Below are 26,854 nucleotides of genomic sequence, written 5' to 3' on the forward strand. Positions count from 1 at the left end.
TGAGAGGTAATCACGCTTACCACTACACCACCGGCGCCGTTGGTTTCTTTAACTTGTCAAGCAACAATTTCTGATTGAAGCAACGCTTTCGATATGATTTTATTTAGTTGCATACAGAATAATAGATGATTTTTTTTATCGAAGCTTCTGCTCAAGCTTTGTTCACTCAAATATGGAGTATCTATTCAACTACACATTAAACCGTTAAACAACGTGTATTGAAAAGCATTTATTCGATGGTTTAACGTTGGAGCAGCATTATTCCGACTAATGTTTAGCTGGTTGAGCTTTTATTAAACTTCAGTGCTGATTGAGTCCATCGTTGTATACGCATGTCATAGCAGAGTTTATCGAAGTAACATTTATTGTACACATAAATGCTATACTTACTTTCTTTTATAGAACCTCAAGTCTCAGCTAAAATATCAGGCAACCCCTGTACAGTGGAATTAATAAGCTAACTTTGGATTTTTGGAACAAGCTCTTTATTTATATTCTATAACGCTGTTTCGTAACTGTTGTTCTGCTGAGTATGAGCTTCAACACAAAGGCGCTTATTCCACTTTTTCTCGATTGTCGAGATTTCGAATTAAATATTGTTTATATGGTGGCGATTTTTAAATTTCATTTGGTTAAGAGTGTTTTTTTAATCTGCTGTTCATGATAACGTTTATTTCCGATATCAATTATAAATGACACTCACCAAAAAATGTCCTGCCAGGAACTGGATTTTAATTCGTGACGATCGCATTGAAAACTTGGCTACATCAATAATAAGAACTAGCTTGGAAATGCCTGTCTGTCGTTCTTCACCAAGATCGCTGGTTATAAACTTTATAAGAGTGCATATGCAACACTATTTCATTCAGCTCATTGAAATTTTGTCATTTTATTCAGCTTTATAGAATAAGTGAAGTAAACGCTATAAAACCACTGGAAGACACACATCTTTAAAAAAAAACCACAATCCAGTACTCAAGTTGGATGTTAACCACGATTTCAATGTCATTCTTTACATTATATATTCAAGTAAATTGATCGCACAATCGCTTTCACTCCAATTCCCCGATCACTCTTCAACAGGGAATACAATTTCAACAGGAGCGAATCGCGCCCTTGGACAGTAGGAAGCGCCGCACTATCGTCGTCTAGGAAATGGAGCTGCTCTTGTCAACCATGAAAATCTGCTGTATCTGTAAACAATTCCCATTACGTTGACCCGGTTGATAGTTACAGGCGATGGTACCTTAAATGCACAGTCCAGTTCCAGTGGGATAGTGAAGCTGCTTCCTGCTATGGGAAGGCGTCCTCCTTCTCCTGTGCTGCGCTTGGTGGTGTTGGCGAATGTGGGGGAAATGCAGCACCTCCTGTTCGTCCCGGCCACCCCTATGATGGATGAGGAAACTGTCCTCCTCTGACGCCTACCAAAATGCCGGAGTTTCTGCATACTTTTGACGTCCGTGTCCATTCGCATGTACCTACCGATTCAGGTGGAAAGCAAACTTTTGTGCAACGTTTACTAAGCATGTTATTCAAACCTGTATCTACGCATAATGGAATAGGAGCTCAAAGGTTGTAATAAGTAAGTTATTCAGGTAGGGTAGGATGGTGCAAAACGCACCGTTTAAGCAAAATCGTCAATTGCTGGCGTATGGAAGCTAAAATCAAGAAGAAAGTAATGGTGTTTGGTTCATTACCATGTTTTCTACGAAGATCAAGTGATTTCGAACTATAGAACGATGCATTTTCATGATTTTCAAGGTATTTTATAAATTGGTTCCAATATGATAGCGGGGCAAAACGCCTGATTCATGGTGATCTGACGCCTGATGATTATTCCTTTATGTTACATCAGAAATAAGGTCGCAATAGAATGTTAAGCTGTGATTCATTAAGTAAAACATCTAAAAAATATACGAAAAGTGAATTAGTTCAATTTTTTGCGATATATGCTGTTAAAAGCTTAATTTGAAGTCGACGATTTTAACAACTGTATCATATTTTGCACAAAATGCTATTTTCTAAGGGAATCAGTAGGTCAAAATATGATTTTATGATCAAGAATCAATTGTGAAACCTCTAGTTGAAAACAAACACAATCCGTTACCCGGAAAATGCATCTGAGGAAAAGTTATCGCTGTTTTTCTTTAAGTGGGCATTTTACCCCAGGGGTGCATTATGGGCTGTTCTCCCTTAAACGGTTTTGTGGATGGTGCACATATTCATCTTATTATTAAACAAATCTCCTGCTATCGAGTCAGGAAGCTAAACAGTAAGGCTAAAAAGTAGAACAAAAGCGCATCTTTTGAGGAGAATGAGCTTTTTTCAGCACATAATTCGACACACCATCTTGTGCAGCAATGAACACTATAGTTATACTATTACATTTTTCAGCATTTATTCAATAGATTAACTTTTTAGAGGCACTGAATTGTTTGTTGGGTTTGCCTCGGACGTCATTTCGATTAGATGAGCCTTGAAGAGGGAACGTATTCTGCCGGTGACTGCATGAACTTGTACATTTTCCTCATTCATCGTTCGCAATGATCGGCATTCACTGAACCTGATGAAAAAGCAGTCGCACTGAACGGGATCTAAAAACAGTCCGATTTCCTTTCTACGCTGCATTGTGCTTTGTGCAGTTGCTTTGCAGATGCCGATTTTTAAATTCATTCCCTCTGTTTTGGTCAAGTTTATTGCCAACTGCAGGAGCTGTAAATTCAGACGGATTCGCTATCGGCTTCCGCACGGAAGCATTTCGCACACACATTATTTTCCTCTCTATAGTGTGGGCTAGCAGTGCTTGGAATATATACATATGAAACGATTCGTCTTGATGATATCTTTTTTATATATCAGCAGGTTGCGGGTTGAGCGTTGGAAAACAGCGATCTGCGAGGCAGATTTCGCGTAAATGAAGTACATCCGCACCATTAGGTAAACAATACCATACAATATCAGTATTTTTGGAACTGGTGTGACATATAGATGCAGGAAATTGATGTTTGACGCCATTTTGGAATCCGAGATAACGACATATGTTTGCTAGAAAACTGTGAAAACTCGTCAAACATTATACAATATGGGAATTTCCGGAACCAGTCAGGCATGTAGAAATCCGAAATGGATGTTCGACGCCATTTTGGAATCCAATTTGGCGACTTCCGGTTTGCTAGAATACTATGAATACTCGTCAAATACCATACAATATGAATATTTTCGGAATCGGTGCGGTTATTTGTTTTCCGTGCTTCGCACCAATGCTACCGACGCCAGGGAGGCAGCTTTCACACCTGGACCCTACCACATATCGACCCATCAACTCATGAACTGGGGACCAACGTCTTTACTTTTCTTCCGAAGGAAGGCGTGATCAAAGATGTTATGCCTCAGAACATCCCGGCGGTATCGTCTGGTATCGTAGAACGACGGGTTTGCAAGCTGAATCCCCGGGGGAATTCCCCAGGAAGAGGTGTCTACAGATGCTGACGGCAGATTTACTGTAACCTTCGGGAGGATCAAGAATTCCACAGCGGTAGAATAATCATTGGAGTTTGTGACGAGCATACGTTGAGGATTGTCCGATACCAGCGATCGGAACGTGGATCTTAGTCCGTTTGGCCTTCATCTACTGGGCGAGATATTCAGTCATAAAGCAGCACTCACTTCCCGAAGCGAGGAGTACTCTAGCGACGTGGTTGGTTCCATTGTCGTCGACAAGGAAGACCACGGCAGTAGCGAGCAGGAAGCTTTTCTCCTTCAATGTAGAAGACGAACAGTTTACGGGTTCAGTAACGGTTGTGGCAGAGCTTCTCGGTTGTTCTTCGCCTACAGGGACAGAAGAAACTTTCGGTTGAGCAGCGTCGGCAGTCCTGAAGTTCACAGCGACTGGAGCTTCGGTGGGGCAGAGTTGAGTATGGTGTCGATTTCTACACTTGCGGCAACGACTGGAGGAGGGGCGCGCTTGGTGGCCCTTTCGTAAACAATTGCGGCATAGTTGGTAACGACGGAATCCCTTTCCTTATCTTCTATAGGCATTTTCGAGAAAACTGCGCATTGAAACAAAGGATGATGATCGGAACAGACGAGACACTTGCGATAGTTCTGCTGGCTGGCTCCATGGGCTGGTGACGGGGCGCTGAACAGGCTTCTTTGTGTAAATTGACGCAGGAGGTTCAGTTGTCTTGTTGATCGACTGTAGAACCGTGACTCTTCGTTAAATGAAAGCCGTTAGGTCGGTGAAGGTGATCTGATTCTTCGCCGATTCGAACCAAGAACCTTACGATCATTAAACCCATACCTTGACCACTAGACTATCAGTACTTGTATAAGATAGGATCATTGATCATGGATCATTAAACCCATACCTTGACCACTAGACTATCAGTACTTGTATAAGATAGAAGGCAAAAGCGTATAAGAGATACCTATGTAGTGCGGTAAACACGGTGTTCCAGGTAACGCTTGAAGCGGTCATGATTCCGCTGCATTATGAAATCATGAATTTCCATAACAAAATCAAAAATCATTGTTACACGCAAACCAAAAATTTATTACAATGAATGTTAGTTCCATTTCCTAGCATCCTCTGTTCATGAACATCGCAGAGAATGTTAGAAGTTGACCTTGCAAACGATGCAATGGTTTTTAATCCTTTTTACCCTTCTTACAAAGAAGGGTATAGATATCACTTGAAAAACCAACTATCGATCCGAGGCCCGGAGTGCCGAGTGTCATATACCCTTCGACTCAGCTCGATGAGATCGGAACATGTCTGTGTGTGTGTGTGTGTGTGTATGTAACGAAATTAATGCGCTCACGTTTCTCAGCAACCGCTCAACCGATTTGGACAAACTCGGCGCCAAATGAATGGGGTCCCATTGAACGCTATTGAACGGTTTTGGAATCGGTGAACCGGTTCCGGAGATATGGCCGGAATAAGATCCGGTGAATATGGGCCTTCACGCGGGATTTAACGGAAAACGTATCAAAACCATCATGCGACACATCAAATTAAATTTTCAGAATTCAAAAATAAGATCAATGCAAGTCGTGTTAAGTGTTCCAGACCACATTGGACACACTTGGACATGCTCCGGGTACCCCGGGGAAGTTGCTTGAATATGAATTGAATTAAAACCCATTAAATCACATTAAAATACGATGATAAGGTGATTGGTAGCCTCACCAAATAGACTACACCCGGATATATTCCGGGTACCCCCAGGCAGTGGCGTAGCGTCACTGGATGACACGGGGGTGGGGGGCTTGGTCACTGATAATGACAATAAAATAAATAAACTTGAATAAGTAAGAAGGGTCTGATCACACCATAGGTGGATAAATTAGGGTTTTTAGTTATGCTTTCACCTACACAAGCAAGCATTTTCCTTGATTGTTATGTATAACATGGTTAAACGACGCACACACTTGCCTCGATTCTCTCCAGTAGAAAAAGCAAACGAAGTCGAGTTTGAGAGGAATTAAGGTGTATTCAGACTTGAGCGAGAGCGAGAGTAGCGGAGCGGACTTCGGGTATTCGGGTGCACTCGGCTCTCTGAAGATGACTTGTTTGCTACCACGCCACAGCGGGCTTCAAAAAATACGTTCTCGGCGATAGCTATGGAGCTCCCGCTCGGCGGAGATTCTTGCTCTCAATTTATCTCTCTATAGCATCGGCCGAAGAGAACGAGAACTGACAAAATAAAAACAGCAAGACTGCTGGAGTGATTCGAGATTTAGGCGTAACTGTTTTTTCTAATAATGGCTTCAATCACCAATTCCTTATTATTCCTTATATTTCTTATTAGAAGAACAAGACGAGAAATAGGAAAAAAAAGTACACTAAGCAAAGGATTAGAATTACTAACACATTAAAATTAACCGTTTGGTTGGTCCTCTTAAAATAAATTTTTGACATATGAAGGTATAAGAAAGACTTTTGTAGTTTAGCAAGACACACGTTTTTCTTTTAAAATATCGTTTCTTCCTCTATTTGAGAAGGAGTTATTACCAAATTTAATTGCAAAAGTGAGTGAACTGTTTAACTTAAGATAAAGATAAAACTTATCTCCAGTTTCCCCATATAATATACACTAAAGTATGCCCTTTCAAGAGATGGCTCAAAAATGTCTGTACGTTTGCCCCAATTTGAGTGGTTGACATTTGAAAAGGCCCTATTTTGTATAGAAAATCTTCAATATCTTTTGATAGTCGAGAGACACAGATTTTATTTCTTGAGCAAAGTTGTGTATTTTGACGAGTTCTACAATACAGTTTTTACGAAAAATTTGAAATAAAAAAGTTAGAGCTGAAAAACTGATTTTTTTGGGTGCACCCTAACGCAGTTCAGAAAAAATTCTCTAAAATGAAAATGGGAAGAGATACAAAAAAACTTTTTCAACAAAGTTGCTTGAAATTAATTCACCAAGAACTTCTTTTAATGATGTGTGTCTTTATTTTGTTAAATAAGAAAGTTAGTTTTTGGATTTCAAAAAATTAAAGGATCACCTTAATCCTTGAAGGCACTAAAAGAAGGATAATTTTAAGAAGAAAAACTTCACTGACTCCAACACTGACTACTATGGACGTTTGTCTTGCTAAATTCCAATCCTGGACCACCGTGCATTGATTGTAGAAAATTTCCACAGCTACAACTTTGTTGAAAACCACTTTTCAATCAAATGAAGGAACACCATTTATTAATGATTCAAGTCACTGATGTCTTATGATTATGCTCATTCAACTGTTCAGCAGGCAACATTGGTGTTTTTGGTGCGAAGAATAGAGCACAAATATCATGGCTACTATGTCACACTGCAGAATACAGTGTTGCCCACAGAACAGTTGCTTGATCATGCCATAAGATTATCAATCTCTTAAACAATTAATAACAATTTAATTCCACATTTGGCTGAAAAACGATATTCCGCAAAGTTTTAGCTTAGAAAATTTCCCGTAAAAATGGAAGATTTTTTTTTCGAAAAAGCGATATGGAAAATGGGTAGAAGACAATGAACAAAAAGTTTGGTTTTTCCGTAGTGCCAAGTCAGTTTCTTACCAAATGAGTTTAAATTTTAGGAAGCTAATCAGGACCTGATTTGAAACCGTTTGAGCACTGTGGAGCGAAAATTTAAAATTTTGCATTAGTCTAATATATTAGCCTGGTTGAAAACCTGAATGAAGAAGTGGATTGAATAAATGTATCATCATTTGCCCCACTTGTTTTGATATTAAAATCCAATAGGGTAAATGTTGGCTTCGGCACCCATTGACTGTTTTCGGCAACCAAAATTTAAACGTTAATTTCACTATGTTTTCCCATCAACGCACTTCCCTGAATGTGTCCAAACGATTGTTTAGCCTTTCAGCTTCAATCTGATTATATTTGAACGATCGAGCAATCCAGTAATGCTACATTTTTCTTCAAATAAAGCATACGCACTACAAAATGAGGTTGATTTCGAGTTGCCGATAATAGAACAGCTGGTTAACACGCAGTTCTAATGGGAAGGTTGCCGAAGAAAAAGAGACTACCGACAATAGTCACACTCACCTGAGAAGTTTGGAGCGTTGTAAAAACGCTTTCAAAACGTTTTGAAAAATTCTGTCGATTGGAATGGATAGAGAAGCAAGCAGCAGATGAATGTAAACAAACAGACACATCATATATGTGCGTGACGCTGAGAAAATGCTAGTAGAAGTGCAGACGCTGCTTAGATTGACGAGAATACGTAAATTCCCCTACATAAAATAATCTGACTCAGACCTGCTTATAGAGCAGCAGAATACATTTGATGACGAATTCCTGCTACTTGCTGCTGTCTTGCCTAGCTGTGCATCACCAATATAATGTCGACTTTCCTTAAAGCTGGGTTTGACAGGGCAAGTCAATTGATCAAGTCAGTTGAATTCAACTGACTTGAACGCGAATTGAACGTGTGAACCATGCCATTCAACTGACTTGATCAACTCAGTTGAATTGAAAAAAGTTGAACCAATCTCAACTTTTCAAGCCAATTGAATTCAAGTGATTTGATCGCCTAAACCAAGCTTTACTGTGCATCCGTATGTATGAACGCAAAGCTTATGGGGTGTTTACACTTATGCTATTTCATTAGCGCTAATAAGCTAGCTGCTAGCAAAAAAGCTCACTAGCATAATGTAAACAGGGCATCAGCGTCTACCAGCATGACATTTCAGGAGCAACTGAAATTCGTGCTAGTTTGCAAGTACACAAGCGCTAGCAAATCCGCAGAGATGTAAACAACCCATTAGTGTGTGGGGGCATTGAAGTGTATACAAAGTACGGCACATAATTTAATACGTACTGCTGCTGCCGTTCGTTAGAAAAAAGGAACGATCAGACGCCCTATGAGCCATTTTTCTGTAATGATTTATAGACTTCTCTGACGTTTGTTAATTGCAGAAGGATTAGTGCAGAACTTTGGATTAATTCATAGGTTTGCTCGCACTAATACTTATAATTTTGCCCAAGTTCAGCACTAATACTTGTGCATTTCACAAACGTCAGAGAAGTCTATTGAAAAATATCGAATACACCATTTAAAAAAAAAGGCGTGAGTCAAAATGGTAGAATTCCAGCGCAAACTTGGTTCATTGCCCTTGGCGAACAGTTAGGCAAAGTTTCAAAGAATTCTGAGAGGTAAAATAAAAAATTAGCTCATTATTTCGCTATTTAGCCCAGAACTGCTCGGAAGCAAATCTCAAGTCCCCTCCCAGGGAAAATAAGAAGAACTCATTAGCAATGTTTCTCATTTGGACATTTAAGACTTAATAAATATTCAAATTGGATAAAAAATAATGATCGAATATTAGTTAAGCGCATTCGGCACCAGTGTAATAAACCGAAACAGATACCTGTGACAGCGATACGAGACACTAAAGGGCCACGTATAATGGATCCGGATGCGTTGCGTTTGCGTTAATTTGACAGTTAACCTATGGGTTATCTGTTAAATTTTCTTCAGCGCAACGCAAGCGGATTTAGAGATTTGGTCATCCCGGGACTGGCTTGTGTTTTAGATTGAAAATTAAAATTCATTGGTTATTCACGTGCCTGATTACGTGCGACCTTCACTCCTGTGCCAATCACGTGATCGCTTTTCTAACTCTTTCCTCCGCATATTTCGTTACCGAGCGATTCATAAGGATCACCAAACCTAATAGAAATTTGCATATTATTGGCACGTTATGCAAATTTCCAAATCAAGTTTTTCTTTGGAGTTATTCCTGCTGCCTTTTCTGCTCCACTGTGACTGGGGCAGGGCCATCTTAACCACCTTTATGGCACCTGGTCTATTTTTTATGGTGAGCCCCCTGTGGTTTGATATCAAATTTCAAGTTCTAGCACACATAAAATAGGCATCATAAAACGGGGTAACAGCTATAGTTTTTTTTAAGTATATTCTAAATATTTTTACAGCAATGAATGATTTTCAATTTTTTTTTTAAATCATGTACTGAGGATCCTTGAAAAAAATCGTTACTACAGTATTCGTTCGATTTTGACACGGTTCCACTTTAGCACGGTTCGATTTTGGCACGGTTCGTTTTTTTGCATTGAAGAAGACAATTTTGAACATACAATAGAGGCAATATTTGCATAAAGTATTATAAAAGGGTTTTCATTGGGTAATAGGGTGGGTGTATCAGTTTTTGGCTATAGTGATCGATTTATTGGCATTTATTATACAATTTATTTAAATAATTTCGTCGAAAAGATAGAAACCTGCATTAAAGGGCGAACACGAAATTATTGCGACACATTCAACAGGGCATAACTTTTTTACCATTGGCTAAAAATCAACCAAATTTTGCACACTTTCTCATTGATGTGTATTGTGTACATGCTGTCAAACTCGAAGTCGTGTTTTTCGATTCAACGAAAATGGAGGTGAACCAACGCGAGTTGAGAGAACAAATTCTTTCCAAACACCTGGAATTTCCATTCACCATTCAACCGTCTCCAGAGTGCTGAAGCGGTTCCAGGAGCGGTTGACGTTGGACCACGGCAAATGAGCTGGAAGAAAACCGAGACCGGAGAACAAAAAGACGGAGGGAAAGGTGAAGCGGATGATTAAAGCAAATCCCAACGTCTCAAGCCGTGATTTAGCTAAAAAGATCGGCATGTCGCAGAGCTACGTCCAGAATGCAAAGAAGAGAGCTGGACTACATACATACGAGGTACAGAACTTCCCAAACCGCGATGAGCGGCAACAATCGACGGCTAAAACTCGGGCACGGAAGCTCTACGAGAAGATGCTGACAAAATGATGGACGACGAAACGTATATAAACGCGGATTTTAAGCAAATTCCGGGGTTGGAGTTTTTCACCGGCAAGAGCAAGTTCGATGTGGACGACAAATTTAAGAAGAAGAAAATGTCGAAGTTCGCCTCCAAATATCTAATTTGGCAGGCCATCTGCTCTTGCGGACTGAGGAGTGAGCCTTTCGTGACAAAGGGCACAGTAAATGACGAGATCTACAAATCTGAGTGCCTCGAGAAGCGCCTTTTGCCGTTCTTGCAGCAGCACGACGAAGCTCCGCTATTTTGGCCAGATTTGGCATCATGCCACTATTCTAAAAGTGTCCTGGAGTGGTATGAGGCCAATTTTGTTCCAAAGGACATGAATCCGCCAAACTGTCCGGAGCTGCGCCCGGTGGAGCAGTACTGGGCAATAATGAAGCGGGAACTTCGGAAGAGCAAGAAGACAGTCAAAGACGAGAAGGACATGTTAAGAAAATGGAAAAAAAACTGAGAAACTGGTACCGGATGACACTGTAAAGACTTTGATGGAGGGCATCAAGCGAAAATGCGTTCAATTTTACACTCAAGGCTCCATCGATTAACTTTTCTTTTGATTTTTGAATTAAATATATGTATAAAACTACCCTAAAATTTTGGTTTGATTCTAAACATTATAAGAAAATTGGCATGACATTTTCGGTGTCGCAATAATTTCGTGTTCGCCCTTTATATGTGATGAGACTAAAACGATACACAAGGACCAAAACTAACACACTTATCCCACAGACAAACAGACATAACACATTGAATATTGCTCACTGTAAAACATCATCGCTAAAACATTATCGCCATCTGTTGAGTATACTGTGGTGGGCACTACGCTGAACAGATAGCGGTAGTGTGTAAACGTCAAACGCAAGAGAATAGACTCTGCGTGCCACAGGTGGCAGTACTACAAACTACGATACTTTTAAATTGTTCGTTAAATTCTTGTTCAATGAACAACTTGACAACTTGAGCTATGTCTGTTTTTCTGTGCTTATCCTATCAATGCATTAGGAATGGAATAAACGCTTTCTTCCAATAGATAAACAATGAAATGAACACTGGCGTGCACAGGATGGGATGCAAGATTTTCTGCGAATAATTTCAAGTGAATCCTGCAGATAATTCCAAGAAAATTTCGAAAAGAATACCGTGAAAATTTTGAGTGAAATTCCAGAGGGATTTTAAGCAAAATTTCAAGCGAATTCCGAGGATAATTTCTGAAACTCTAAAAGAATTTCAGTTCCAAAGTGTTCTGAGAAAAGTGAAGAGTTCTAAATATAATTCCAGTGGACCTCTGAGAAGAAATTAAAAAGAGCTCTTAGGAGAGTTCTAAAAAATCCGAGAAGAACCTCAAGGATTGAATTCTGAGGACAGTTCCAAGGGACTTCTGGGGAGTATTCCAGTGAATCCTGCAGATAGCTCCGAGATAATTCCATAAAAAATACCGAGAAAATTAAATTTTGAGTGAAATTCCAAAGGGATTTTGAGGAAAATTCAAAGGAGTACTGATAATTTATAGCTGGATAATACTGAAGAAATTCTTAAGAAACTCTAAGGGAATTTCAGTTCCAAGGTGTTATGAGTAAAAGTCAAGAAGAGTTCTAAAAATAATTCCAGAGGATTTTTGAGAAGAATTTCAAAAGAGCTCATAGAGTTCTAAAAATTTCGAAACTGTACAAAGTTTAAAGAAATTAAAAAGTGGGTATAAGTTTTCCATTGAACCTTGGTCTATTGTTGTCTTACTAAGAATTCGTCTAAGAATCTTCTCTGAAAATTTGAAGTCATTTGTTACCGTGGCTAAAAAGTTTCAGCTGTCTATGTGCGTTGCAATAAACTCGGGTTTGTCCTTTATATCATCTTTAAAACATGTTGCATGTTCGGCATGATTTTCTGTCACCCCGACTGGCGGTACTTTGGGACAGGGTTAACATTAGAGCTTCCATCCCGGGATGTCCCGGGATTGATACATTTTCCGGGATTTCCGAATCAGGAGAAATTAATTTGAAAATCCCGGGATCACGTGTACCCGGGATTTTTAATTTGAGACTCTTTTACCACTATAAATCTTTTTAGGAATATCTGTAGTAGAATTAGAATCCAGAATTTTCACATCTTATGAAATATATCTCTTCCCTTCGTTTGCCATTCATTCTAGTTTTCCGAAAGAATTGCACACAGACATCACTTTTTGTATATGATCGTTGTACAAGAAGCACTCGTGAAAAATACGATCTAGCAGTGAAACAAACCGTGAACATTTTGATTCAATCAGGTTGAGCGTAGTGAGATGACCAACATTCATAGTTGATCAAAAACCATTGGAATGCATTGTTAAGATGGTTGGAAGTACGTAGTACTAGTCTCAACCGATGAAAAGACTCAGTATTTGCAGTTTTTAGAGTCACTGACTTCTATCTTGGCTTCCATAGCTCTCCCTGGTTGTCATTCGTTACGTTGAAAGGTATGCATTACCTTTACCCGTTAATATGTAATCTAATCCTAAAGCACGGCAAAATAGTTTTTATAAATACATTCATGAGAGAAATCATCCACCATAATAATCATGATCTGCACGGACTATTGTGAAATTTGGCTGACAAACATAATATCTCAACCCATTAGGGAACTTCTTAGCTGTCAAGAGACATTCATTTGATTTCAGATAACTTCATAGAAATTCGTCGAACCTCGTAAAACTTCAGGGACCATCATAGTTCTTCAGGATACTTCGTAGAATGCTAAACAACTTCGTGGACGATGATTACGGAACATCGCATGAATTATTTAAAATTCGTACAAGTACAACAAGCTGGGCAGAAATTCAGTTGTACCTATCGAAAAATTAAAAGATGTAAGCTATGGAAACATCTTTGAAGTACTGGGAACTTCGAAGAAGTTGACGAAAAATCCCAGGATTTTGCAGAATATTCTACATATTCAGGGAACTTTATATAGGCTTTGAGTTCATGGAACTGAGTTTAAGTTCAAGAACCTTCTTGAAAGTACACGAATCTTCGTATAACTGATATTCATGGATTTGTGATGATATCTCTGGATATTATTCAAGACTTTCCAACTTAATCAAGTAATGTTTTGAAGATATGGAAGTGTTTAAAAATTCAAAAGACGTCTTGTAGACATTCTTTCCAGACGGAAATGTGATTAGAGAGTATTTAAAGGATATACAGCTGGTCGGAGATTTAATACATGTCTATACATGTCTATACTATACATGTCATATTTTTCAAAACTTCAGGTCAATCAATTATTATTTTTAAGATATTCAACTGTTCGTAAAACTCAAATAACGTCTCTAGATAATCTTTCAAGATTACTGGTTGGTCAGATATTAGTAAATTCAGGTTGATCAGGAAATCTGAAGATCTTAAACTGGTCAAACATTCAATCGGCTCTCCCAAGATGGCAGATCGGTTAGGAAGTACTTAAAAGATCTCCAGCTGATCGAAGATTTCAATTAAGTCCTCTTGATATGTTTCAAGGCTTCAGGTTGATCAAGTACTATTGTGAAGATATTCTCCCAAAACTGAACGTTGATCAGGAAGTACTCTAAAGATCTCCAGCTAATCGAATATTTCCGTGAAGTCCTATGAATATTCAATTGGATCAAGTTTATTCTGAAATATCCGATTTTGGCTACATTATTCATATTCAACATATTCAGAAAAAAGCCTAAAATATGAAATCAAAAAATTTATTTTTTTAACAAAAATCTTCATATGTCAGCTTAAAATTTAAAAAAAAATTCCATCGGAAGTCTGTTTCAGCTTCCGCATGTCTTGAAACAACTTCACATATCATGAAATGTCTTCAAAATATCTGCATGAAAAAAATATCTTCACAGAATTTTAAATGTCTTCAAAATGAAGACATGTTGTTAAATCTGGTGTCCCTAGTATTGAAGAAATCTCCTTTTTTTAATCATTCTTCTAAGGAGATGAAACATAGATTTCAGAACTTCGTTTATAGAAATTACGATCATACGAATATTAAAACAATTTACTATCTTTATTGACTTCCCGGGATCCCGGGATATCAAATAAATATTTCCCGAATCCCGAGATAGTGGAAACCACCGGGAAATGGAAGCTCTAGTTAACATGCTCAATCCTTCGCACAAGTCGTCATTCCGTTAACAATACTGTACTCGCTTGTCAAGACAGCGACCGAGTTGCTGGGCAAACAAAATCGCAGTGATACCCATGTAGGAAGTACGTAGTATGGAAGCGTGGTAATTTTTTAAAACCATGAACTTTGTTTGTTCACTGCTATGCGCACTGTTTACATGCGAAAAGAGAATGTGATTCTTATTGGTCATTCATGTCGGTTTGTCGGTGCTATTACCACCATCTGACGTGACTTCAGCTGAATCCAACCACCAAGGCAACAATATTGCAGCAAATCTCGACTACTTTTTCGAAGGGACGTATCAGCTTTTGTAAACAATGCATTTGATCGTCGATGTGGCTGATGTGGATGAAGGAAAACAGCTAAAATAGCCTTGCTATTTCCACCCACTTTCTGGACGGTTTACGCCAATGTTTTGGACAAGGTTTCACGAACCAGTAACCAGGCTGAAAGCTGGCATAACCGCTGGACAAAGATAGTCGGCGGCAAACATGTCGGCGTAGTAAGGATCTTGGGAGAAGTAAAAAAAGAAATGAAATACTCTACAGGGCTGATTGCTGTTAGGCATTGGTTCTAAAACGAAAACGCGAAGACAGTGCTAGGGAGACAAGGATTTCAGATATAAGGCCTGTACTCGAAAAAAATGCACCAGACAAAAGTGTTCGCCAAAAATTTATTTTAAGTCGGATTTTCTTGAGACTTTCAGGGAATGAACTTATACATATGGATTATATTTCGGCATAATTACTTTATTCAATTTCCTTTCCATCGCTGAAAGCCCGCACCTTTCCCTTAAGACCCCTCATTACATTTTGTGCAATGGTGGAGCCGAATGCGCTGTTTTCAGACATTCGGTGATAATTTTGATCACCATTGCAGCAGTTGGACATTTGGTATTTTTCAATAGTGACTTATTGAAAATTAACTAAGTGTTCATTTTAGCAGATTGGTAGATAAATTTCCAATCGTTTGGCTTGTTTAGCAGGCTTGCAATTGCTCATTACAGCTAAAATGCTATTTATATATTAATTCAAAACTATGCTAAGTTTTCATTGGCAGATTACTTAACCGCTATCGCTACTAATCTTGGATCTAAGTAAATATGTAGCTTCGTCACTTATGATATGATAAATAATGGATTCCAAACTGTGCTTATTAAATAAACTATGTTTGTATAACTTGTATCATCTTTAATTCAACGCTTAGCCTAATTTAAGCATTGTTTACCATACTCGAAGCAGGTTTCTAGAGTTGCACAGCAGCAAGGTATTTTATGCCTAACTTCCATTATGCCCAACGTCCGTGTGCCTAATGTTTTTATGCCTAATGGGGTACACTCGTTTTATTCAGCATTGTAAACTGTTATAAAGGGTGATACGGTCAAAATTTGGTCAAGGGAAAACGCGTGTAAATCGGTGAAATCGTTTATTTAAAAAATCAAATTAAATTTCTTTTTCAAGTTCAATTAGTATAAAATTCAGGAAAAATATTCAGTAAGGCTTCCGCTTTTCCAAATCCGAATTGCCGGGCCTTACGCTTGACCCCTGCCATCAGATTTTGTACAGCCACCTTGTCCACCTTCTTCGCCGCAGAAAGCCAGTTTGCCTTGAACTGCTGCTCGCCCTTAGCAGTTTTTTTGGTCTTCTTTAGGTTCCGCTTGACAATAGCCCAGTATTTCTCAATTGGGCGGAGCTCTGGCGTGTTGGGAGGGTTCTTGTCCTTGGGAACCACCTGCACGTTGTTGGCGGCGTACCACTCCATGGCCTTTTTACCGTAATGGCAAGATGCCAAATCCGGCCAAAACAGTACGGAACAACCGTGTTTCTTCAGGAAAGGCAGCAGACGTTTATTCAAACACTCTTTCACGTAAATTTCTTGGTTGACAGTCCCGGAAGCTATGAAAATGCTGCTTTTCAAGCCACAGGTACAGATGGCTTGCCAAACCAGATATTTCTTTGCGAACTTTGACAGTTTCATGTGCTTGAAAACATCTGCTACCTTTCCCCTTCCTTTTGCCGCATAAAACTCCTGTCCCGGAAGCTGCTTGTAGTCGGCTTTGACGTAGGTTTCGTCGTCGCAGTCAAACTTCGTCAGCATCGTCGTGTACAGCCTCCGGGATCGCGCTTTGGCCGTCGTATTTTGTTTATCATCGCGATTTGGAGTCACTACCTTCTTGTAAGTCGATAGTCCGGCTCGTTTTTTGGCTCGATGCACGGTTGTAGACGATACACCCAGCTTATTTGCGGCATCTCGGAGAGAGAGGTTAGGGTTTCGCTTGAAACTACCGGCAACTCTCTTTGTCGTCTCAGCGGCTTCCGGTTTTCGATCTCCCCCCGATCCAGCCTTCCTGGCTGTCGACAAACGTTCCCCAAACACTTTAATTACATTTGTAACGGTTGATTTGGCAACTTTTAGCGATTTTGCCAACTTTGCGTGCGAGTAGCTCGGATATTCGCGATGCGCGAGCAAAATTTTGATACGCTGCTCTTCTTGCTTGGACGGCATTTTGACAACTGAAGAGTGAATTCCAAAATCAAAATAGGAGCAACATTCTACACACACACCCTTCAAAATGAGGGGTGTTCAGGTTTTTTAAATGCAAAATTGAAAGAAATACGTCAAGTTGATATTGACCAAATTTTGACCGTATCACCCTTTAGGTGTACCAGTTATGGTCATACTTTCCTATTATGGTGTGTTCCAGTTATGGCCTATGGAATTCCCATAGGCCATAATTGGGACACGCCATAACAGGAACGTATAGTCATAACTGGTACATCTACTCTATATGTTTGCCTCCAAAGTCGATATATATCGATGTATGTGTCATTAAAATAAATATATCCATGAACAGGCATGGAAAATCATTTGCATTCATTTCCATTCATTTGTCCCTAACTTTTTTCATCAACAGAATTCAGCAAAATGGTGTATGGAGCTTTTGTAGGTTTTATTATTAGCTACAACTTTTGTAAAATTCGTATTTCTTATGTCAGGGTTGCTTCCACTAACTTACTATAAAAAAATGATTTCCTGAATTTTGAAATCATTAGATATTATAATGATATTTTGTACTAGTTAGGTTCAAGAAGAGGTTGAAAGGCAAGTGACTAATAAAACCTGTCAATTTAGCTACCAGAGTGTTACAATCAGTGATCTAATGATTCGTGAGCGTTCACTCAGAGTGAGCACTCGCGAGTCGTAAAATCGCTGATTGTGACTATCTGAAAGCAAATTTGACAGGTTTCATGTGTCAAACACTTGCCTTTCAACCTCTTCTTGAACCTAACTAGTACAAAATATCATTATAATATCTAATGATTTCAAAATTCAGAAAATCATGTTTTTATAGCAAGTGAGTGGAAGCAAGCCTGTGTATGACAAACCAGAGCAAACAGAAACCACTACTGTTTTTCAGTGAATGTATTTTACATTCACTGAAAAACAGGAACAAGTTCTGCCCGCTCTAATTCGTGATGCATAAGAGATACAGATTTGAGTTATGGGCAAAAGTTGTAGCTAATAACAAAATCTACTAAAGCTCTCTACATCGTTTTGCGGAATGCTGTTGATGAAAAAAGTTAGAGGCAAATGAATGTAAATGATTGCATGAAATGAACGTAAATGATTTTCCATGCCTGTCCATGAACACAGGAAACATATAGTGAATTCAAAATTAGCCTGACAAAAATACTACTACAAATAAAAATGAGCTTTCTTATAGAAATCACCCTCATCAAGAAAAGTAAAAATTAAAAGTAAAGAAGTTAACAAAAAACGTATGTCTTAGCTTCAATTCGCTTTGAGAGTTTTTGAATGAAAAGCTAATGCTATAGCTAATGAGTAACTGCTGGTTTTCCCAAATATGAGTAAATTTCGTATGGAGAGAAAATGCTCTGTGTCAATTAAATTCAGTCGCTGAGTCGTTTTGATTGACCGTGACGTAGCGCAGGTCTCTACCAGCGCTACAGTTAAATATGCTTCGGCCGGAACATTTTTATTTGTTTATTTTACCGTCATACTTACCGGCGATTACTTCTTGCGATAAAAGATCTATCTTATCTGAAGATCTATCGTTATATGAATAGATAACGCTTCTAAATCACTACTAAAATATTTTCGCGTTCATCACAGGGACACCACACGTTTACTCGAAAACAAAATGTTGAAAGGAAGACCAACGTCTGCGCTTGGGTGTGAACATTGATGTTCGAGCACCGAAGAAAACGAAGTGCGCGCATGAACTTTAAACATACGCTCGAGCTCATGTTCATTTGGCTGAGTGCATGCGTGAACACAGAATGAATGTTCTTGTGAGACCGAAAACCTCTTTGCTCACAAGCGCCATGCTCCACCTTGAAGACTGGTTTTGAATGACTATAATTTCCAATTAAACAATCTATCGCAAATCATTACCTGCACCACGTTGAAGCTCTTCCATCGGACAGTTTTGTTTTAGAGCACTTTTAACATTAAATATGATGTTTTGTGTACCTCTTTATGCGGTAGATCATTCTTTTTCTATTTTAGTTTGTTCGATGTTCTCAAATTATGGATTTTTATCACCAGACTGAACAGCTCAGTAAAATAAAGCCTTCTGAAAAAAAAAACACACTTTAATTTCTAGGGTTTTGGCGCCTTTAAACCATATTGCTCTGGCATAACAAATTTTAAAACTGACCTGAATTTTCAAATCTATAAAACTAAACGTATAATTTTTCCATCAACACATTCAGACATCAGTGCAATAAACCAAAACATAGATGGCTGTGACAGAGACCCGAGACTCTAAAGGGCAATGCACAATGGATCCGGTTGCGTTGCGTTAACCGAACCGTCGTTAAAAAGATTTCCACCAGACCAGATCACCAGACTAGCATGTGTTGAGATTAAAGATAAAAATTAATTGGTTATTCACGTGCGACCTTCATTCCTGTGCCAATCACGTGATCGCTTTTCTAGCTCTTTCCTCCGCATATTTCGTTACCGAGCGATGCAGAAGGATCAACAAACCTGATAAAAATTTGCATATTATTGCCTTGCTATGCAAATTTCCAAATGAACTGGTTCTTTGGAGGTATTCCTGCTGTCTTTTATGGTTGGAACCACTACGACTGGGGTGTGCACTATTAGGAATGTATTGAATCATAAATCAACCTCAATTGTTGCGATTTTTTTTTCGAGCTTTTCAAATAAAAAAAATGAGGTTGATCTGATCAATTCGCTATATCATTTCAAAAGGCGTCCTTATTGATCATCATAGTTATAGAAACTTAGTTCGATCTCTCGATTTGTTTTCCGTCGATCTTGTTTTCCGTACTGAGTACCAATGCTTCCGATGCCAGGAAGGCAGCTCCCACCCTGAACCCTACCTATCCGAGCCATCAACTCATGGACCGAGCATCAACGGTTTTACTTCCCTTCAGAAGTAAGGCGTGATCAGAGATTTTATGCCTAAAAAAATCCCGACGGCGCCGACTAGGATCTCATTGGGGTGAGAGGCAATCACGCTTACCACTACACGACCGACGCCGCTATAGAGGCGTTATAAGCAGGAGTAGTTTGTCTGATAACTAAAAAATGCTATTTAATCAGCGAAGAACAAGCACTATTGGGAATGGCCAAGATGCAAACAATATTTACTCAACGTTTACGTGCCTGACCTTTTCGAAAAACATATATTGCTACCACATCTTTAGCTCTCAACAGGTTTCAATAATACAACTTTCAATTGATCAGTAATCAATTCTTGTTGGTTCGAAATGGTTGCATGAAAGTCGGCACGTAACTGCTAATGTTTTTTTCAACTGTTTACTGAGATTTTTAGCCAGTTGGCTAGTTCATCTCATAATGTAACTGTTAATGACACCATTTTACCAATATTTAAAATGGTCACTTTAACATCTTGCGAATTTTCGAAACATCTTGATTTCTCATCTCCGTGTAGCGTTCTTCGGGGGTTGCTATTGTTCAGTGTCATTCAGCCTTCGAGCGTGATGAGTGAAAACAATTCTAATGGGTGCTTTCCCAATCGCTTTAGAACGAGCGTCATCCGGTGGAGGTACAGACACTATCGACTCGGCACACGTCATTCCGGTAATGCTCGAGTCATCTATCAGTTGAAGCGATCGAAATCGCTTTGCCATCGAGCGTTTCCATGAACCTGTAATAATTAGCCATAATTGACATTTAATTTTCTGTAAACTCAAGCTTATCTGATTGTTGACGCCGGTCCTCTGGAATATCACGCACCTTTTTATACCCCGAAATGCTGCGTGATATTTTAATCATTTTTCTATACGGTTATATGTAGATATATTGACAGGAAATGGATCTCTTTTTACTAAAGGTTGAACACGAAAAAATCGGGACACGAAAATTTTGTTGCGGATTAAAAATGCGTTTTGTATTTTCATAGTTCAATGTAACAGCTATACAATAGTAGGTATTATGCTTCTTGTAAGACCTTTGTTTCAGTCTTCCTTCTTACCATAGGCCATTGCTTGACTTTTTCTTCGTACACGGCCCATCATCTTTTGCACGAGCCCTGTTCCCACTTGTTTGGCTGCCAACTCCCATTTCCGCTTGTAATCCTTCAGGTCAATTGCAGCTCCACCCTTTTTCTTCAGTATGTGCTTCTCAATTGTGAAGCCATTTTCGCTGTACCAGTGTTTGGTTGTACATTTGGTAAATTTGTTGGTTCATGGTCCCATAAGTAACGAAAGTTTCGCTTTTCAGCCCACAACTGCAGATTGTTTACCAGAGAAGGAACTTTTTGGGGAATTTGGACTTTTTTTTTTACATTCTTCTGAAGCACCCTTCCGGCCAACCAAGGTATACAATTCCTGCCCAGGAATTTGATCGAAAACTGCCAGGAGAGCGGTTCCACGAACAAGTGGGAAATTTTTCCAGTTTTTATTTTTTGTATTTTTTGATTTGCATGAAACCTTGCATACAAGTTTTTGGGGAAGAAAAACGCCGTTTTGCATACTTGGTTCGCCATTTTGAATCTAGCCTTACTTATGAGAAGGGCCTATGAAAAATGCACATGATATCTTCAAAAAATTGTATCTCGGAAACGGTTTGTCCGATTGGTTTGGTGTCTTGGGCGAAGTTTTAGACAATTGTTGGTGTTATATGGAAAAAATATGCACGGTAAAAAAAAAGTTTGGTATTTGTGTTTTGAACTAAAATATAAATTTTCCCTTTAAAGTGACATGTCAATAATTTTTTTTATTATCCTTATGTTATAGCTGACTGAAAATGCTATCTAGTGCACAGTAGGTTGTTCTGGAGAAAAATAGGTTACGATGAAAAAAATTGTTTTTTAAAAAAATACAATTTTCAAAAAAGCTATTAAAAAAAGTCAAAAAAGTTTGTCACCCTAATTTTATGAAAGTACATCAAATTTGCAAACAAAAAGCACTTCGGTAACATTTTTCTAAGATGCACCGTTTAGAAGATATTACTGATTTAATATTGTTTTTTTTTTGATAACTTAATAAGTTTTGGCCCTTTTCGGATGTACTCCGTATTTTTCCAGTTTCAAAAGTATTTTTTTCGGAAAGATTGGAAAATTTTGAGTTAAAATGACACTGACAGCTTAAAGATTCGAGTGAAATTTTCTGCCTTAAAAGTATTTTGAAAAACAAGTTACAAAATCCCACTATCAGGAACAATGATTTCTTCAAATGATTTTTGGTGCGTTGTGCTGAAAACGTGCTAACAAGTATTAGATACAGGTAATCAGATACCAGTTAGCTGTACTACGTACAGTTGGTGATTGTAAACATGGTCTTTGTTGGAACTAGTCCACCATGACTGATACCTCAATCAACAACCGCCGCACTCTTTATTCATTCCAGGTATATACAATTTACAATCTTCTTCAATAACAATATACCTACGCCAGCAAATCTACCTCGCTCCAACTCTCCAAACTCGTACCTGAAGGTTCGACGAGACCTGAGCGTTCAACTCTACCTATCTTCCAACAGTCTTTACCCAGCATTCTATGATTTCTACCCGTGAGCTGTATAATAATGTCTGACTCGGTTCTGAATTCATCCAGTATCTACTAGGGAAAACCAAACAGTAAATGCAGAAAGGTTGCTAGTAGCATAGTGATTATAGTAATTTCAGCTCATAATCCTGTGTTTTTGAACGAGATCCAGTGTTGTTTGATAACATAATAATTGTAAAGGAAAGTGTAACACGTTTTGGTGCAAAGGTAAGTTTTAAATACACATTTTAATTATATGTTTTGTGATATTTTCGTACAAAACTAACAATTGGAAAATATTTTCTATGTTACAGATTACAAAATGAGTAAAATAAGATGTATTCGCCCATTCAAAGACATTCAGTGTTCGAAAGAGCTGCGATATCTCACGGATGGTATCATCCAAAAACTAAAATCAATTGGATTTTCCAAGGTATCCACACCAAGGATTTTCGTGTTTGTTCGTCTTGCCGTCTACATATTGATTCAAGAGCTCACCTCACCCAAAACGAGGAACAAAGCGTAGCCGGCGGCTCAAGGATGCCAACTGTTCAGACCATACCTGATGTACCTGATTCGCAAAGTTATCAAAAAAAAACAATATTAAATCAGTAATATCTTCTAAACGGTGCATCTTAGAAAAATGTTACCGAAGTACTTTTTGTTTGCAAATTTGATGTACTTTCATAAAATTAGGGTGACAAACTTTTTTGACTTTTCTTAATAGCTTTTTTGAAAATTGTATTTTTTTAAAAAACAATTTTTTTCATCGTAACCTATTTTTCTCCAGAACAACCTACTGTGCACTAGATAGCATTTTCAGTCAGCTATAACATAAGGATAATAAAAAAATTATTGACATGTCACTTTAAAGGGAAAATTTATATTTTAGTTCAAAACACAAATACCAAACTTTTTTTTTACCGTGCATATTTTCTCCATATAACACCAATAATTGTCTAAAACTTCGCCCAAGACACCAAACCAATCGGACAAACCGTTTCCGAGATACAATTTTTTGAAGATATCATGTGCATTTTTCATAGGCCCTTCTCATAAGTAAGGCTAGATTCAAAATGGTGAACCAAGTATGCAAAACGGCGTTTTTCTTCCCCAAAAACTTGTATGCAAGGTTTCATGCAAATCAAAAAAGATGAAAATTACTCGTTGCTTTAATGATATGGAACCGCTCAGGAGCGGATAGACCGGGATTTTCGTTTCGAGCGTTCAGGATAGAACCGCGACAAGCTTGCTCTGGTGAAGCCATGATGTAAACAAATGAACTTATCCTAGCAAACCAATGCCTACTATGATTCTATACCCTCTTAGCTTAATTAGGCGAAATTTTGAAAATTTTACTCAAACTCTAATGTACAGGGGTTACTTAAAATAACTAGGATAGGCAAATTTTTGGTCAACTTTAAAGTGTTGTAACTTCTTCAAATATGATCCGATTGTAAATCTTTCCAGAGCATTTGACTGAAAAACTAATATTGTTCTACAATGTAGCCACAAAAATAATCCTGGTCACCGTATACCGGAGATATTCCGGGTTTCCGGAGGGCTTGTCTAACGTGCTAAATTTTTGGTGAAATTTTATTTATGATGCTGGTTAAATATATATATTTTTAGTAAAAACAATAAAAGAAGAACCATTTCTAAAGCGAATCATATGCCAATAACTAAAATCGGCTTATAATCAACAGAGATATGTCCATTTCCTTGGAATCGGTTCTGGTGAAGGGTTCTGAATGCGGGCAGATCATTTAATCACTCAAAACATGCCGTGCGACAGCTCTTTCTTCATGGTTTCTCGTCAATAGACTTTCGATAAACTTTAAATGCATCATTGATCACATTGGTCACTCTCGGAACATCCAGTATGCCCCCGGGGAAACCTGGAGTAGGGGACAATTGCATTTTTACACCAAAACATGCCGAGCGACAGCTCATTCTTCATGGTTTTTCAAGAATAGGCTTTCCATAAACTTCAAATGAATCATTGACCACATTGGCCGCTCTTGGAATCCCGGGATACCCCCGAGGGATCCTGTAGCAGGGGTCAATTGCGTTTTTACACCAATACATGCCGTGCGACAGCTTTTTCTACAAGCTTTTTCTGCAACCTTTTTCATGAATAGGCTTTTCATAGACTTTAAATGGATTAGTGACCACATTGGCCGCTCTCGGGACCACCAGTATGCCCCAGGGGGAACCTGGAGCAGAGGACAATTGCATTTTTACACCAAAACATGCCGTGCAACAGCTCATTCTTCATGGTTTTCCAAGAATAGGCATTCATTAAACTTCAAATGGATCAGTGGCCACATTGGCCGCTCTCGGAATCACGGGATACCCCCGGGGGAACCTGCAGTAGGGGACAATTGCGTTTTTACTCAAATGACGTGTGATTTCACGAACTTCCTAAACGCCGATGGGTGCTGCTTCAGATTCGCTTGCGTTCGCTGGACGTACTCCCCATAGCTAGACTTCAACAGTCCATTGTATCTCGTTTCGATTAATCGGAGACTATTTTTGCTCTCGTTGGTTCTGGTACTTAAATAGCATTTGCGCGACTTACGCAATACGTTCCGCAAATTACGTAGCTCAGGGCTCTACCAGGGTTGCACTGAGGTTAACCTCGTACCACGCCTACGGAGAGGAACTCGCGCATTGAGTGTTTCATACAGATTGTCGTAGAATTGGTCAGCAATAGCGTTGACAGAAACACCATCCAGAATCTGTTGCCAATTGATAGTGGACAGTTCATTATTCAACGAGTCGAAATCGCAGTGCCTGAAATCGCAATTCAGGTGGATACGAATCACAGTCCGGTATCATGGGCGGATTGCAGTCGGCATCAAGTCGTAAGATGAATGGCTTATGATGATGATCGATATCCAGTAGAGGGACCGGAGGCTCAAGAAGGTTAACGTTATCCGGATCACTGATGAAGACTAAGTCAAGCAGTCTTCCATTCAAATTAGACAGTGAATTGACTTGGATTAGCCCGCTAGCGAGCATCGGTTCCGTGAGAGCCAGTTCCTGTTCAGTGGACGCGTTTGATGGTAAATAACCGTTCACGTCCTCGTCGAAAGTCCAACTCAGAAACGGAAGGTTATAGTCGCTCATTGCCAAGATGATATCGGCGTTCGAAGATCTCTCAAAGATAGTCTGTTGTGCAGTAGTGTGAGACGTGTATAAATTCGGGCTGGAGAGAGGACGGAGATAGATTCCGGTGATGAATAGCGAGCGGTGCTGCAGAGTGATGCGCACAGCCACTTGCTCCAGATGGTCGCAATTCACGAGCGAAACTGATGTGCATGAATGCTTGGATTTTATCGCAATAAGTGCACCGCCGCCTCTGGAAAGCTGACTGCTAGCTCGATTACGATCGCAGCGGAAGAAATGATCAGAGTTGCGACCTATCACAATCACGATCGCCAAACAGCTGATGGTAGTAACGCTTTGTACATTCCTATCAATGTGCTCGTCGAAGCTCTCCCCATGACCATCCATCAAGTTGACGAAAGAAGTAAAAAGCAACTGGTGAATGTCGTCACCGATCTGGTCATTCCCGACAATCACGACACTCATCTGTGCTCGTTTTGAAGCAGTTGCTGCTTTACTTGCTTATTTGAGTGTGTTGGTGAGTGAACCCAACAGGTTCCGTTTCATGTTGCCTGCTTTGTTTGTAACTCACACAGTTGCGCCTGCCGAGAAGAAACTTGGAATGCGAAGGCATTGTTTTCATTTTCTTCTGTCGTTTCGCTTTTTCTCATGATCGTACTGCAGAAGTCTTCACTGTTTTCGTTGCGCTTTTCATCATCAGCAGCGAGTGTAGCGTTTTGCTTGTGAGCAGCGACCATTACTGGTGATTGTTGTTTGCCATGGCTCTAACTCTCACTACGTGACAAAACGATCTGTCAGCGATAGTCGGTTGGTGCGAAGACGAGTGTCACGTGAGTGTCATGATATTTTGCATCACTGGAAATGATAATCTGACGATAGCTCACAGTCCTGAATGTCCGCTCGAAGCCAGGTTTCGGTGAGAACCAGAACGTCGTAGTCGCATGTTGAAAGCATTAAGTGGAGCTCGGTTGTCTTCGTTCGTAAACCTCTTACGTTTTGGTAGTAAATGGTGAAGATAGGATCAATTTGACTGCGAGGGTATGTGCATGCGCTGTTGCTGACATCGCTGGATAATGAGCTGGAAACCACAAAACTATCAGGAGGCGGATGGAACGTCGAATCGAAGTACTTGCCTGGCAACGCGGACTGGAAGACCCCCTCACCATTTCCGACCGCAGGGCCGAGACGACTTTGATGGCAGGATACACCGGAGAGTGAAAGTGTGGAGGTTGGCGTTGCAGGCTCGACTGGGTCGG

The sequence above is a fragment of the Ochlerotatus camptorhynchus genome, unplaced genomic scaffold (assembly GCF_037179485.1).
Source record: "Ochlerotatus camptorhynchus isolate MF236.1 unplaced genomic scaffold, CSIRO-AGI_Acam_v1.1 ptg000062l, whole genome shotgun sequence".
Taxonomy (NCBI): Eukaryota; Metazoa; Arthropoda; class Insecta; order Diptera; family Culicidae; genus Ochlerotatus; species Ochlerotatus camptorhynchus.